Source organism: Crinia signifera, chromosome 9 (genome assembly GCF_055691185.1).
Source record: "Crinia signifera chromosome 9, ASM5569118v1, whole genome shotgun sequence".
Classification (NCBI taxonomy): domain Eukaryota; kingdom Metazoa; phylum Chordata; class Amphibia; order Anura; family Myobatrachidae; genus Crinia; species Crinia signifera.
In genome coordinates this window covers 93,123,827-93,137,974 of record NC_139225.1, presented here as the reverse complement: position 1 = coordinate 93,137,974, position 14,148 = coordinate 93,123,827, and the positions used below count along the sequence as shown (strand labels likewise).

The 14,148-nt window shown below is 38.0% G+C and overlaps 1 protein-coding gene and 1 pseudogene across 1 annotated transcript in view; both read left to right on the top strand.

Moving 5' to 3' along the window:
* The first annotated feature begins 262 nt into the window (after window positions 1-262).
* Window positions 263-14,148, top strand: part of TRPC5 (transient receptor potential cation channel subfamily C member 5) — a 428,833-nt gene continuing 414,947 nt past the window's right edge. The window contains 1 exon segment of the mRNA XM_083159393.1: window positions 263-987. The gene's annotated coding sequence lies outside the window, so the exon portion shown is untranslated.
* LOC146039890 (5S ribosomal RNA) lies at window positions 12,782-12,900 on the top strand (annotated as a pseudogene).

Genomic DNA, 14,148 nt, shown 5'->3' with positions numbered 1-14,148 from the left:
CCCATTAACCTCCTCTAGTCTCAGTTCCCTGAGATGTGACAATGCATTGTATCCCAAGCGATATAGTAAAATCCTTTATGAGTAAATGATTGGAACCAGTGACATGAAGTAGGTTGCTGTTTTCTGAAACCATTTCCTGATTTTATCACATGGTTAAAAAAGGTTGTATTAAAAAAAATATATATGTATCAAAATAATACGCAGAGAATAACAATATCCTGCAACATTGAGAGCACAGAACGCAAGGTATGGGAAGCAGAGGTGGATATTCTGTGTGGATCTGGGGTCATGCTTGCTCGCTGCACGAATCACCAGAGCGCAGATTTGGAAAGGATCCTGAGTGTGCATCTGCATTTGGTGCATGTGTGCAAGGTGTTAGGCAGAGGCTGTCAGAGGGAAAGACAGGGTGGGAGGGAGAGGACAGAGGGAGGTGCATTCATTTCACTGACTGCTGCTTCTGCTCCTTGAAACACACACACATACAAGCATCATACAACAGCATCCACGGCCCTCATCCAAAGGTAACCCTTCACAGGAAACATTCTCTCATCAATCTGGGAAAACATTATTCAGAGGAGACCATTTATGGCAGAGTGCAATACAACAATGAGTTATTATAGGGGTATGATAAACTCTGCACTGTTTTTCTAGTGCAAAATGCTTTCATCTTCCGAAATCTATTAAATCAAAGAAACCATGATGTTGCTGCTGTATATAATTTCCAAATGGAGAAGGGTTTGTTGGTTCCTTGGATCGGTTTAAAGAAGAAATAAGGTGAAAGTGTTATTACCTGTGGGGCTTATTTATTACTATTTTATTTTTGGTTTTTTTACTACCATGGGGAAGTTTGACGGAGGAGAGGAAAAAATGTGGAACTCATCTGACTTATTGGGCTGCTCCTCAGGCTGATAAGAGGATGTATTACAGAAGTGAATGCAGCGTACACAAGGAAACCTTTGATCATGTAGACCAGAAGTGTCAGCCTAGGTAAGTCCACAGCATTCACATCTATTGTTCTCAGTTGTAGTGCGGCTCACCAAGGGGCCTGAGACACACACACACACACACACATAGTAATTCTAGGTTAAATAAACATGCTGTATTGTTTGTTTATATGTAACACACTACATGTGACAGCATAATGGTTTAAGGTTCAGGATTCGCCATACAGCAACCCAAGACATTATGCATCATAAACCATGGTGTTCTCGACAACGGCTTAAATATTAATACCCTCCAGTATGGAAAAGCCAGAGTTAAGGCAATTAAAGGAACGTGATGTTTAATCCACACAGCGATTCACAGAATTATTATCTACTGCATTGCTGGAATCTTGAAATATTAGTTTAGGCTTTGTCTGACCCAGTTTTTACTGCTCAAAAATGTTTTGTGTACTCTCATACCAGGAGCTGTTACTGAATCTGTGAATTGTTTCAGTGTGATCCCTGGCTCGCTTATGTCAGGTTTATTACACAAAACTCACTTCTGTGACACCACTGCATATATTCCTCGGTCTTCACTGCAAGATACAACACACTGCCAGAAGGATATATGCTAACTGACAGCTGATGTTTATAAAAGCACATTTTCAGGGATTCTCTGTTGCTCCGTAACTATGCTCTGCACAGTGTCCTATATCTTATGATTTGATTGAAAGAGGATTATTTTGCCCATGTAAAATTGATTTAATAATAAAAAACAAAAAAAAATATGCTGATTCTAGCAGCCTAGTAGAAAAAAATATATTGGAATTCTTGTTTATTATCAAGCATGATTCACTTACGTATCGCTAGATAAGTTTGGAACCATACCATAAATAACCGCTTATTTTTTCTTTGCATGATCCTTACGTCGTCTTATAAGGGGATGCTAGCATCAGGTTTAGGGCCCAGTGATGCACCAAATGTCATCCTACTGCCTCATACATTTCTTCTGAGATTCTCCTTGAAAGGTGTCTAATCTAGTATATCTTCCGTAACCCTGGCATTTGCAACAGGTACAGCCTTTGGTTTTATTAGTGAACTCTATAAATCCTGCTGTATACTAGCATTCAGGACTGCAGCTGTTCACTGTTTCTCAGAAGCATTCCTCAGAAGTGGCCATATTACATAGCTTAGTACAGCATGCACCCTGGTAGCTTCCAAACATAGCAAATATTATGCCTCATAGTCATGCACCCAGACACAACATGCACCATGAGAAGATCCTACTGGTGGCATATTAGTAAATCACTGCCAAAGCTACTTTAACCATCAGTTACTGTACTCCCATATATGTGCTTGTAATAATTCACATTATTATAAAGAAATGAAGGATGTTTATTATAAGCCAGTTGTGACCATTAAAGGCATCTGTCAATGTATACAAATCTAAAATGTATAATATTCATGTTGAGATACATATTGCACTTAGAAATGTAATATCCAGGACTCAGAAATACAGAAAGTTATTACAGAACATCTTTAATATTAGATGTAGGGCCTCACAGCAGTGTTGTGGATTGTCAGGTGGTTTGGGGGTATATACACTTTTAGTTGGCTATTTAAAATAATCCACCTTTGTACTTTATGACTACTATTTTTTACGTTATTCCAGGTTTATACTATTTTCTATTTCACCTACTTAACCTGTTATTGCTTTTTTATGTTTGTTTGTTTTGTAGAACCAGTAATTTTAGGAAGCGACAACATTTGTCTAGACTGTTCTAATAAATTGATATGGATCATTTATTTTTGTAGATCATCACTACCATTTCCCCTTTGTTTAGAAAGGGATAATGGGATATTCTAGCAATTTCATGGATTTAAAGGCATCTTGACCACCCAAAATTATTATTTTTTTTAAATTGGGCTTAACAATAAGAAAAGCAAATGTTAGATTAAAGCCCGATAGACACTAGACGACTAGGGGCACCATTGATATAGTTAACTATATTAGCGGTGCCGCTAGTCAAACAATATTAAGTGTAGTCGCTGAACGATATTAATAAACAATATTGTTCAGTGACGTCACCGGGACCTATTGCACATGCAGGTCGTTGGCTATATAGCCAAAGTTGACCTGCCAGTTCAGCATACGGGGAGTGGGGGTGGGGGGTGGGTCTTTAAGAACAAACAATATATTTTAATTCCTCATCTAGTGTGTATGGGGTCTTAGTTTTATGTTATTTCTATGTATATCTTGGGGATATTGTGAGAGTTTTTTATGTCGTTTTCTAGTCTGCTCATTGCCATTTCCAACACTTTTGGACCAGACCGGGTTTCAATTCAAGGAATGCCACAGCCTCAGTTATGTCTGTACCTGCCCCTACCAATAAGCCACAAGCTATTATATTTTGAAAAAATTGGCATCCATGCTTAAGATTGGACAATGGGATTTAAGTTGAAAGCACAATTATTTGACAAAACAATGGCATCCAAGATCATCCTATGCTTTGCCAACAGACTAATTGACTGCTTTATAGATGGTTCATAACTGTAGGTAAAGGCGTTGATCTTTAATAAAGAAAAAATAGCAATTAGGGTTCATTTGTCTGAGATTTTTGATTGAAACATCGTAACATTTAAGTCTGCAATTTTTTTTCCATCTTTATCTGTATTGACTTTGTGTGAATAATGTTAAGTACAGAGCTTTAAAGATAATGAAGCGCACAATTTATTGCAAATGGTAAGGTCCCATGCTCATATCTCCAGTGCACTTCTAATTCATTGTGTGCTTTGTATAATTGATGACCTCTTCCTTCCTAGGCACCTGCATCACAAACAATAAGGATCTTGTTCTGGTTTTTAAAGTTTAAGTTTGCTAAATTTTACAGTCATTGATCATTAACCATCTGATGTCTGTCTGCACAGTATGTAGCACAAAGACAGGATTATTTATTATTACGTCTCTACAATGTATCTCTAATGCACAAGGCATCAAAATGTTTTATTTATTACATTGATTTGCATAGGTATAGGGGAAACAAATATAAAAAAGGCTGTACAGAGTAACTTGTTGTAATTTGTAGTGTTTTATTGATTGAGTTTTTAAAAGGATTACTACAGTACCTCTGAGCATAAACCAATGATATTCTAACCAGGGACTACAAGACATACATGCCAACTTTTTAAAACTCCTCTCTGGGAGAAGCCCGGAGAGGAGTGAAAGGGGGATGGATGAGGCTTCGTTTTGGGGGTGGGGTGAGGCTGACGTCACCAAGCCCTTCCCCCATGATCTGCAGCAACATTAATTTGCGGGTCCGTGGATGGGGGAGGACCTAAAATGAATTGCATCATTTTATCCCCGCCCCCTCCCTGCAGACCCATTGTTTGCAAACTGCCCATGATTCTGGGCCATGAGACACCTCTACCTGGCTTGTGTCATTGACATTTGAGCTACAGTATATCACAAGAGAACCACTGAGGTTTTCTCTGTGTAGTGTGAGGAGACAAAAAACAGCCTTTGTTATGCTTAACTGTGGCAACTGCAATATGTCAAAGGATAAAGTACTCCATACAGTCAGGCTGACACAGACTTAGCTGTAGGAAAGCTGCATTATACCATATATTATTATTATTATTATTATTATTATCTTATTCAGTTATGCAGTAATAAAGTAAAGGGGCCTACAAACGCAGCGATTCCCGGGCATTTTCTAAGCGATCTCACTAGATTGATTAGAAAATGTTCCTACATCGCTCCATGTGGAGGGGCCATAGCGATAGTGGTGCGCAGGCCCCGTGCGTTGCTATCGTCCCGGCAATTAATATCCAACATGCTGGATATATCTATAATTGCCGGAGTCAGGGCCAGTGTTCTCACAGAGAACCATGGCCCTGACAGATCACTCAGCGGCACACCGCTCAGCGGCACATCGCTCAGCGGCACATCGCTATGCAGCGCTGTGTGCAGAGCTATCTGAGTGTTCTAGCATCTCACAGAACGCTCATCTGCCCGTGTGTAGGCCCCTAAGATTGGGAAGAAGCCAAGATAAGTGTATTTGACACCTTGTCTTCTCCCTGTAAATATTATCATATGAGATTGGCAGCACCCCTAAGTCTTTGGAAATAGAGAACGTTATTACCGGGATAATGTAATAAACATTCTCTCTGCCACAGAGCTAAAAGTGTAGAATCTACAAAACAGTGAAAACATTTAATATAAATTTGTTTCTTTGGTGCAGCTATAAAGAAAAGGAGTTTTAATGATTAATTCTCTGTGCAGGACAATCCAAAACTCATTCACAGTTATGTAGTAAACAAGAAGTACAGCAGCACAAAGATATGTATGACTAATGAGGAATATATTATAAGTGTGAAGGGGCCTTGTCTTTTTACTTTTGGTAATTTGCCCAAGATTATTTATTTGCTTAATATATTTTACTTATTTACATAAAATCCAGATTTACAATTATTGTCTTGGAATATACACACTTAAAGATCTGTCATCCAATATATCATCCCGAGGTGGATTGGAAGGACTATTAGTACCAGTCCATCTTTTTCACCTTTCATTCATCACTTCTTTTTTTTTTTTAAACACATTTTATTGGTTGAATCACAGATAAATACAATCTCGTTACAGTACAAGAACAACAATAGGTATGCAAATCGTTATTGTAATACGTCGATGTGTCTGATGTGCTGCACATCAAATGAGACAATGGAATGAACAATGTGGTGCGCATCAAATAGTGTGTATGAACAACTGCACATACTACACAGGAGAAGCAAGGAAGCCATTCTATGGAAGATTGGACATTGGGGCTGATTCAGGATAGCTCGTTGCGATCCAAATTCGGCCCAGCCCCGATGGGCGGATTTTGCATGTGCATTTCTGCTTTGGCAACTTACACACTTGCCGACCCGTTTAGTGCGGGGTGGGAGGGCCGGGGGCATGCAGGGGGAACAATGGGCGTTTCCCTGTAAAAGCAGACGTGGCGATGTCTGCGTGGGGCGGTCAGCTGACATCACATAACATCAGCACCCGCCCCGTCTTTGGCAAACAGGGACAGGAATAAAAATCAGTATAGACTGTCTGAGAGGGCCAGAGGTATCAAGCTTCAGAAAGTGATAAAGTGGAGAGTGATAAACAACCAACCAATCAGCTGTAAATTTTCAAACCCAGCCTGTAACATGACAGGTAGGAGCTGATTGGCTGGTTGTTTATCACTTTCCATTTTATCACTTTTTAAAGCTTGATACATCTGGCCCTTGGTACCAAAGGGGAGATAAATCATTCGATGTGTTCTCGTACACAGCCCCTTGCATGCTACCGAGGGGATTTAGCGATGGGGTGGGGGGCGTTCTGCATTGGTGGTGGGCAGTGTTAACCTACTCACTAAGAAGCAAAAGACCGCTGTGAACCCGAATTAGGCCCATAGTGTATATGTGCTATATGGTATGTTCTTGGATTTAGTTCTTGGATTGCATTGTTTGTTATATTGTACGGTGTATGCCTACTGTAGGTGACTATTTGCTGGGGCCCCAAGGCATGTAGCTGGTTAGGGGAACAAAGCGGTATTGTCTAGGGGAGGTCTTTACTGTACAGCTCAACAAGAAGGCATAAGACCTCTACTTGCAATTATGATATTTAATTAAGAAACATAAAATATATTTGCATTGCAATATAAAAAGACAGTATTTGGATCTAATAGTCATTACAGTAGAAGATTCATTTAACTTTTACACTTATTGTACTAGCAACCTGCTGGATACAATGGGAGCTTTAAAAAATAATATATAGTGTAGACCTGACCATACAGTGTTTTCAATATCTCTGCAGTAGGAGACCACAGGCAGAAATAAAACAAAGAATAGAATCCCCCTAAGTGTTAAAATACTACTACTACTACTAAGAATAATAATATTAATTAGTAAGTAATAAGTGCCATTATACAGTATGTTTTAATTTAATATTCCTGTTTTCGTAGCCTAATTAGCTATAAAAGTATGTACCTAAAGCTGTTTCTATTCTTTATCTGTCATAAACCATTAGAAAATAGAGAAAATTCATGCAAAGAGCAGAGATACAGGGTATCCAGTCCATAGGCCGGCAGTATCTAGGTCAACAGTCAGTAGGGTACCACCATATGGTCCACACAAGCAAATGGTTGATGCAGCAATGGTCAACACATAAAAAGATTGACATGCCTTATTTTGAACTTTTAAAAAAAAACGTTTTCATACTTTCCCATCTATGTGGACTCCGTCTGGGAACCTTAAAGTGTGAACTGTACAGCTGCAGCGGAACAAGGAACCATACCCGAAGTGAGGGGACAGTGTACACTAATATGGAGTCCATGTGATGAAATCTACAAATTGACATCAAATACCATAAAAAAACTCATGTCAATCTTTTGCTTGTGCCAACCTTTTGTCTATGTTGACCTTGTCCATGTCAAACATTTGGTGTTGACCTAATGGCTGTCAACCTAGACACATTTAACCCTTTAATGTGTTTTCTCCCAATAGGGGGGTTCCAACAACGAATAATGTAACGTCCAATAGATGTTTTTCAAAAGTCCAAAAGTCCAGTATACATTTTCATCAGATGATACATAGGATGAAAGATAGAGTAATAGGAAGGTTAGTGTCCCTCAGTGGTTAGTACTCTTGAAGTATTAATAAGATCTTCTCTTTATTAGGCAGCGTACCCCCACTCACACAATCAGGTAAAATAAAAAACCTATAAAGGTTTCTTTTTCCTCTTTCACCAAAGATATGAATACGAAAGGATGGGCGTACCCCCACTCACTCTCAGACGTATAGGGTTACTCCTATCAAGGTATCTTTTACACGATCAGGCACCATATCGTACCATTTACTCACATCCAGAACTTGTTGGTAAAACTTATCAAGGTATCTTTTTATTCATATAGCGTACCACACTCACGAGGTAAGTAGCAGGAACCAAGCGCATCAAGGTATCTTTGTATTTTCTATTTCTCCATAAAGAAATGTGGCGCATATGTAAAAAAGTCAATTTTTATTTTTCCGTAATAAACACCACACAAAATATGAAAAAGTTAAAACAGGTAAAAAAATTCATTAAAAAAGTTTTGGAAAGCAACCCTGCGCCCCAAATGGTAACCTGGGAGAATCACACATGAGAGATCTCAAACTCACTGATAGATGGAAAAAGGTCCGGACCAAGTGAATTGGATACTATCCCAGGGTTATCTCCGCGGTGATGGACGGCTGCAGGATGCAAGTTCAGATGGTAAAAAATCCCCAAAGTGTCAACGCGTTTCGGCTCATCTAGAGCCTTTTTCAAGACATGGGGACTGAGATTTGGTGCAAGATATTTATACTAGAGACAACCAATCAGATCATAACAGGAAATTGTCATGTTCATACAATAACAAATCAAAATATACGTCGCAAAAACCATACATTCTGAAAGCCATAACTTATATTGACTGGATATAACATCGTTGTACAATTCATGATTAAAAATTCACATCGTGCCGGGAATGAACTTATTTAATATAATTATTTCATTGGCTGAATTTTCCGTCACTCTAAATAAGTCCGGAAATAGTCTCTACAAATGGCCGCCAAATGGAATGCAAATGCGTTCCACCATTTAGTTTCCACCTTTTCAGTGAGGATACCAGATTTATTTGGTATTCGACCTGTCTATAAGACGAACGTAGTTTAAACTTTAAACGTGTGGAAAAAAAGGATCTCTATATCTAACTAAAATAGGTTTCCAAACCAGCATCTAGGGCGGGCGCATATTATATGCGTCATTACTCCGTGCAGTAAGTCCCTGGAACGCACATTGCGCTCCACGGGACGTAATATCCGGTATCTAATCTCCCGTGGAACGCATCATGCGCTCCACGGGACGGCATATCCGGATTAAGGAATGGAAGGGGACGGACGGAAGGAATGGAGGGGACGGACGTGATCAGAAAAAATGGATGGCATCCAGAAATATGTATGGAACGCAATCTGCGTTTCATCTATATGATGACTACATTAATCTATTTCAGAGAAAAAAATATTCGAGAATGTTATACTAAAAGACTAAATATTAAAGAAGTTCCTTCGGCATATAGTTAAACATAGTAAATCCAATGGTACATAAAGGCACATTGATATAAAGTATTTTACACGTTCCCTTTTCAATATATACAGAGAAGATAATAATACATATGTAATGCACAACTCTTATAAATTATACAAAAGTGGAAAAGTAATACTATCAATTTTCTCCATGGGTATATATATATGCAAATGATGACTTTTTTTCTCTCCGTCATTTTAATTCTGCAAACATAAAAGGTACAGATATAACCTGGTATTAATAAAATGCATAAAACCATTCAGAGCATTACACTACAAAAACCATTTGACTTCGAAGTCTTTGTTTAGACCGGATGGTATCAAAGTTTTTAGTTTATGAATATACTTCATTTCTTCTTTAGCCAATATTTTAGAAGTATCACTGTTTCTGATTGTCCCTTTAATTACTTTTAATCCTGCAAATAGTTTTATATGATTACACGAGCAGTTGTGCATATCTGCTAAAATATTGGCTAAAGAAGAAATGAAGTATATTCATAAACTAAAAACTTTGATACCATCCGGTCTAAACAAAGACTTCGAAGTCAAATGGTTTTTGTAGTGTAATGCTCTGAATGGTTTTATGCATTTTATTAATACCAGGTTATATCTGTACCTTTTATGTTTGCAGAATTAAAATGACGGAGAGAAAAAAAGTCATCATTTGCATATATATATACCCATGGAGAAAATTGATAGTATTACTTTTCCACTTTTGTATAATTTATAAGAGTTGTGCATTACATATGTATTATTATCTTCTCTGTATATATTGAAAAGGGAACGTGTAAAATACTTTATATCAATGTGCCTTTATGTACCATTGGATTTACTATGTTTAACTATATGCCGAAGGAACTTCTTTAATATTTAGTCTTTTAGTATAACATTCTCGAATATTTTTTTCTCTGAAATAGATTAATGTAGTCATCATATAGATGAAACGCAGATTGCGTTCCATACATATTTCTGGATGCCATCCATTTTTTCTGATCACGTCCGTCCCCTCCATTCCTTCCGTCCGTCCCCTTCCATTCCTTAATCCGGATATGCCGTCCCGTGGAGCGCATGATGCGTTCCACGGGAGATTAGATACCGGATATTACGTCCCGTGGAGCGCAATGTGCGTTCCAGGGACTTACTGCACGGAGTAATGACGCATATAATATGCGCCCGCCCTAGATGCTGGTTTGGAAACCTATTTTAGTTAGATATAGAGATCCTTTTTTTCCACACGTTTAAAGTTTAAACTACGTTCGTCTTATAGACAGGTCGAATACCAAATAAATCTGGTATCCTCACTGAAAAGGTGGAAACTAAATGGTGGAACGCATTTGCATTCCATTTGGCGGCCATTTGTAGAGACTATTTCCGGACTTATTTAGAGTGACGGAAAATTCAGCCAATGAAATAATTATATTAAATAAGTTCATTCCCGGCACGATGTGAATTTTTAATCATGAATTGTACAACGATGTTATATCCAGTCAATATAAGTTATGGCTTTCAGAATGTATGGTTTTTGCGACGTATATTTTGATTTGTTATTGTATGAACATGACAATTTCCTGTTATGATCTGATTGGTTGTCTCTAGTATAAATATCTTGCACCAAATCTCAGTCCCCATGTCTTGAAAAAGGCTCTAGATGAGCCGAAACGCGTTGACACTTTGGGGATTTTTTACCATCTGAACTTGCATCCTGCAGCCGTCCATCACCGCGGAGATAACCCTGGGATAGTATCCAATTCACTTGGTCCGGACCTTTTTCCATCTATCAGTGAGTTTGAGATCTCTCATGTGTGATTCTCCCAGGTTACCATTTGGGGCGCAGGGTTGCTTTCCAAAACTTTTTTAATGAATTTTTTTACCTGTTTTAACTTTTTCATATTTTGTGTGGTGTTTATTACGGAAAAATAAAAATTGACTTTTTTACATATGCGCCACATTTCTTTATGGAGAAATAGAAAATACAAAGATACCTTGATGCGCTTGGTTCCTGCTACTTACCTCGTGAGTGTGGTACGCTATATGAATAAAAAGATACCTTGATAAGTTTTACCAACAAGTTCTGGATGTGAGTAAATGGTACGATATGGTGCCTGATCGTGTAAAAGATACCTTGATAGGAGTAACCCTATACGTCTGAGAGTGAGTGGGGGTACGCCCATCCTTTCGTATTCATATCTTTGGTGAAAGAGGAAAAAGAAACCTTTATAGGTTTTTTATTTTACCTGATTGTGTGAGTGGGGGTACGCTGCCTAATAAAGAGAAGATCTTATTAATACTTCAAGAGTACTAACCACTGAGGGACACTAACCTTCCTATTACTCTATCTTTCATCCTATGTATCATCTGATGAAAATGTATACTGGACTTTTGGACTTTTGAAAAACATCTATTGGACGTTACATTATTCGTTGTTGGAACCCCCCTATTGGGAGAAAACACATTAAAGGGGAAGTACCATTTACTTTTATCACCTACTGTGACACTTTATATTATATATATAGCGCATTGAGTAGCCAGGAGATTCCCAATATTCTTGTTCTTGTCTTGTTGGGGACCACAGGTGTAGGTCCTGAGGGATCTCAGGGCAAATCAAAGCTGCTGTAGCGCAGATTTTCAGTTACAGTCACCAATATTCTATACATTTAACCCTTTATTCCATAACTTGAGATCCAATACTGTATGCAGTTTCAGCTTTCTCACCTGTCAGAACAACATCTGTTGTTTTTCCAGTTTTTCCAGTGGGTTTCCGGCTGTCTGAAAAACCGCTGCTTCGTGTATTACATTTTTTTTATTCTTAATACAGTATTTTTATAAATTGGTACAGCAATTTGCAGAGTTTCACATCAGTTTACTATCTGTACTATCTGGCATTTCTATCTGTACTATCTGGGATCATCATCTGTACTATCTGGGATTACTAATCTGTACTATTTTAGATCATTATTTGTACTATCTGGGATTACTATTTGTAATATCTGGGATCATCATCTGTACTATCTGGGATCATCATCTGTACTATCTGGGATTACTATGTGTACTACTATCTGAGATCATTATCTGTACTATCTGGGATTACTATCTGTACTATCTGAGATCATTATCTGTACTATCTGGGATTACTATTTGTACTATCTGGGATCATCTGTACTATCTGGGATTACTATGTGTACTACAACATGAGATCATTATCAGTACTATCTGGGATCATCATCTGTATTATCTGGGATCATCATCTGTACTATCTGGGATCATCATTTGTACTATCTGGGATTTCTATCTTTACTATCTGAGATCATTATCTGTACTATCTGGGATTGCTATTTGTACTATCTGGGATCATCATCTGTTCTATCTGGGATTACTATGTGTACTATCTGGAATTATTATGTGTACGATCTGGGATTATCATCTGTACTCTCTGGGATTATTATGTGTACTATCTGGAATCATCATCTGTACTATCTGGGATCATCATCTATACTATCTTTGATTACTATTTGTACTGAGATCGTTATCTTTATTATCTGGGATCATCATCTGAATAATCTGGGATTATGTGTTCTTTCTGGGATCACCATCTGTACTATCTGGGATCACCATCTGTATTATCTGGGATCATCATCTGTACTATCTGAGATCATTATCTGTACTGTCTCAGATCATTATCTATACTATCTGGGATCATTGTCTGGGATCATAATCTGTACGTACCTAAAGCCTAAAGCCATAAAACATTGGATAGTCACAATCTCGTCTGATCTTGGTAGCTAAGTAGTGTTGGGCCTGGTTAGTACTTAGGTGGGAGACCACATGTGAACACCAGGTGCTTTAGGCGCACCTAATATCATTATCTGTACTATCTGGGATCACAATCTGTACTATCTGGGATCACTATCTGTATTATCTGGGATCATTACCTGTACTATCTGGGATCACAATCTGTACTATCTGGGATCACAATCTGTACTATCTGGGATCACAATCTGTACTATCTGGGATCACTATCTGTACTATCTGGGATCATTATCTGTACTATCTGAGATCACAATCTGTACTATCTGGGATCACAATCTGTACTATCTGGGATCACTATCTGTACTATCTGAGATCATTATCTGTACTATCTGAGATCACAATCTGCACTATCTGGGATCACAATCTGTACTATCTGGGATCACAATCCGGGATCACTATCTGTACTATCTGGGATCATTATCTGTACTATCTGGGATCACAATCTGCACTATCTGGGATCACTATCTGTACTCTCTTTCATACATCCATGGTACAGGTAGCTACTTCATTACTTCCCCATTTACCTGCTCTAGTTTTCACCCATCCTCTGTGTCTGTGGCTATTGTAATCTCAAGTAAGATAACATCTCTTTAAATGAATGTGTCACAACATTTAACAATCACACGATTACATGACATTTGAAAATAAATACCGAAAGCAATCTGCTTCGACAGAGAAAATAATTGCATTTTTCATGTACTGGAATCGTTTACAAGTTACTGTGGTTTCCATTTACTGTATCTTTATAACAATAATATTCTCCACTGTATGCAGTTAGTACTATTGAAGCAAATTATAGTGTTTTGTGTAAAACATTGCTTCACGTTGTATGAGCAGACAATATGGACCATTAAACACATCTACTGTACTTTCCATTGACTAGTTTTACAGGAAATAATGCAAGTCACTCCATTAAACTGCTGCATATAAAGTCAATGTCTAGCAATAGTATCACAAATACATGGTTGACACTATTGCAAAACTTACAATGTTCAAAATGTATTGTATTCCTGTTTGCAAGAACTATGCATGAAGGTTTAAAAAAATCTGTCCTTCATATAACCTTGACAATGTTTAAAAGTCACCATAAGAACTCATACGATGGACTTATGGACCCTTCATCTGTCAGAAAGGACTGAGGGATTGTATGACTCTAGAAACATATGGCAAAATAGTTGAGTAGACTTTGCCGGAGGATTTGACTTTCAGCGCAATAATGGTTTTCTACATTGGCAGCGGCAGAGGCTGGGGTTTCACTTAATTCCCCATCAAACACCATCCCTCTGAT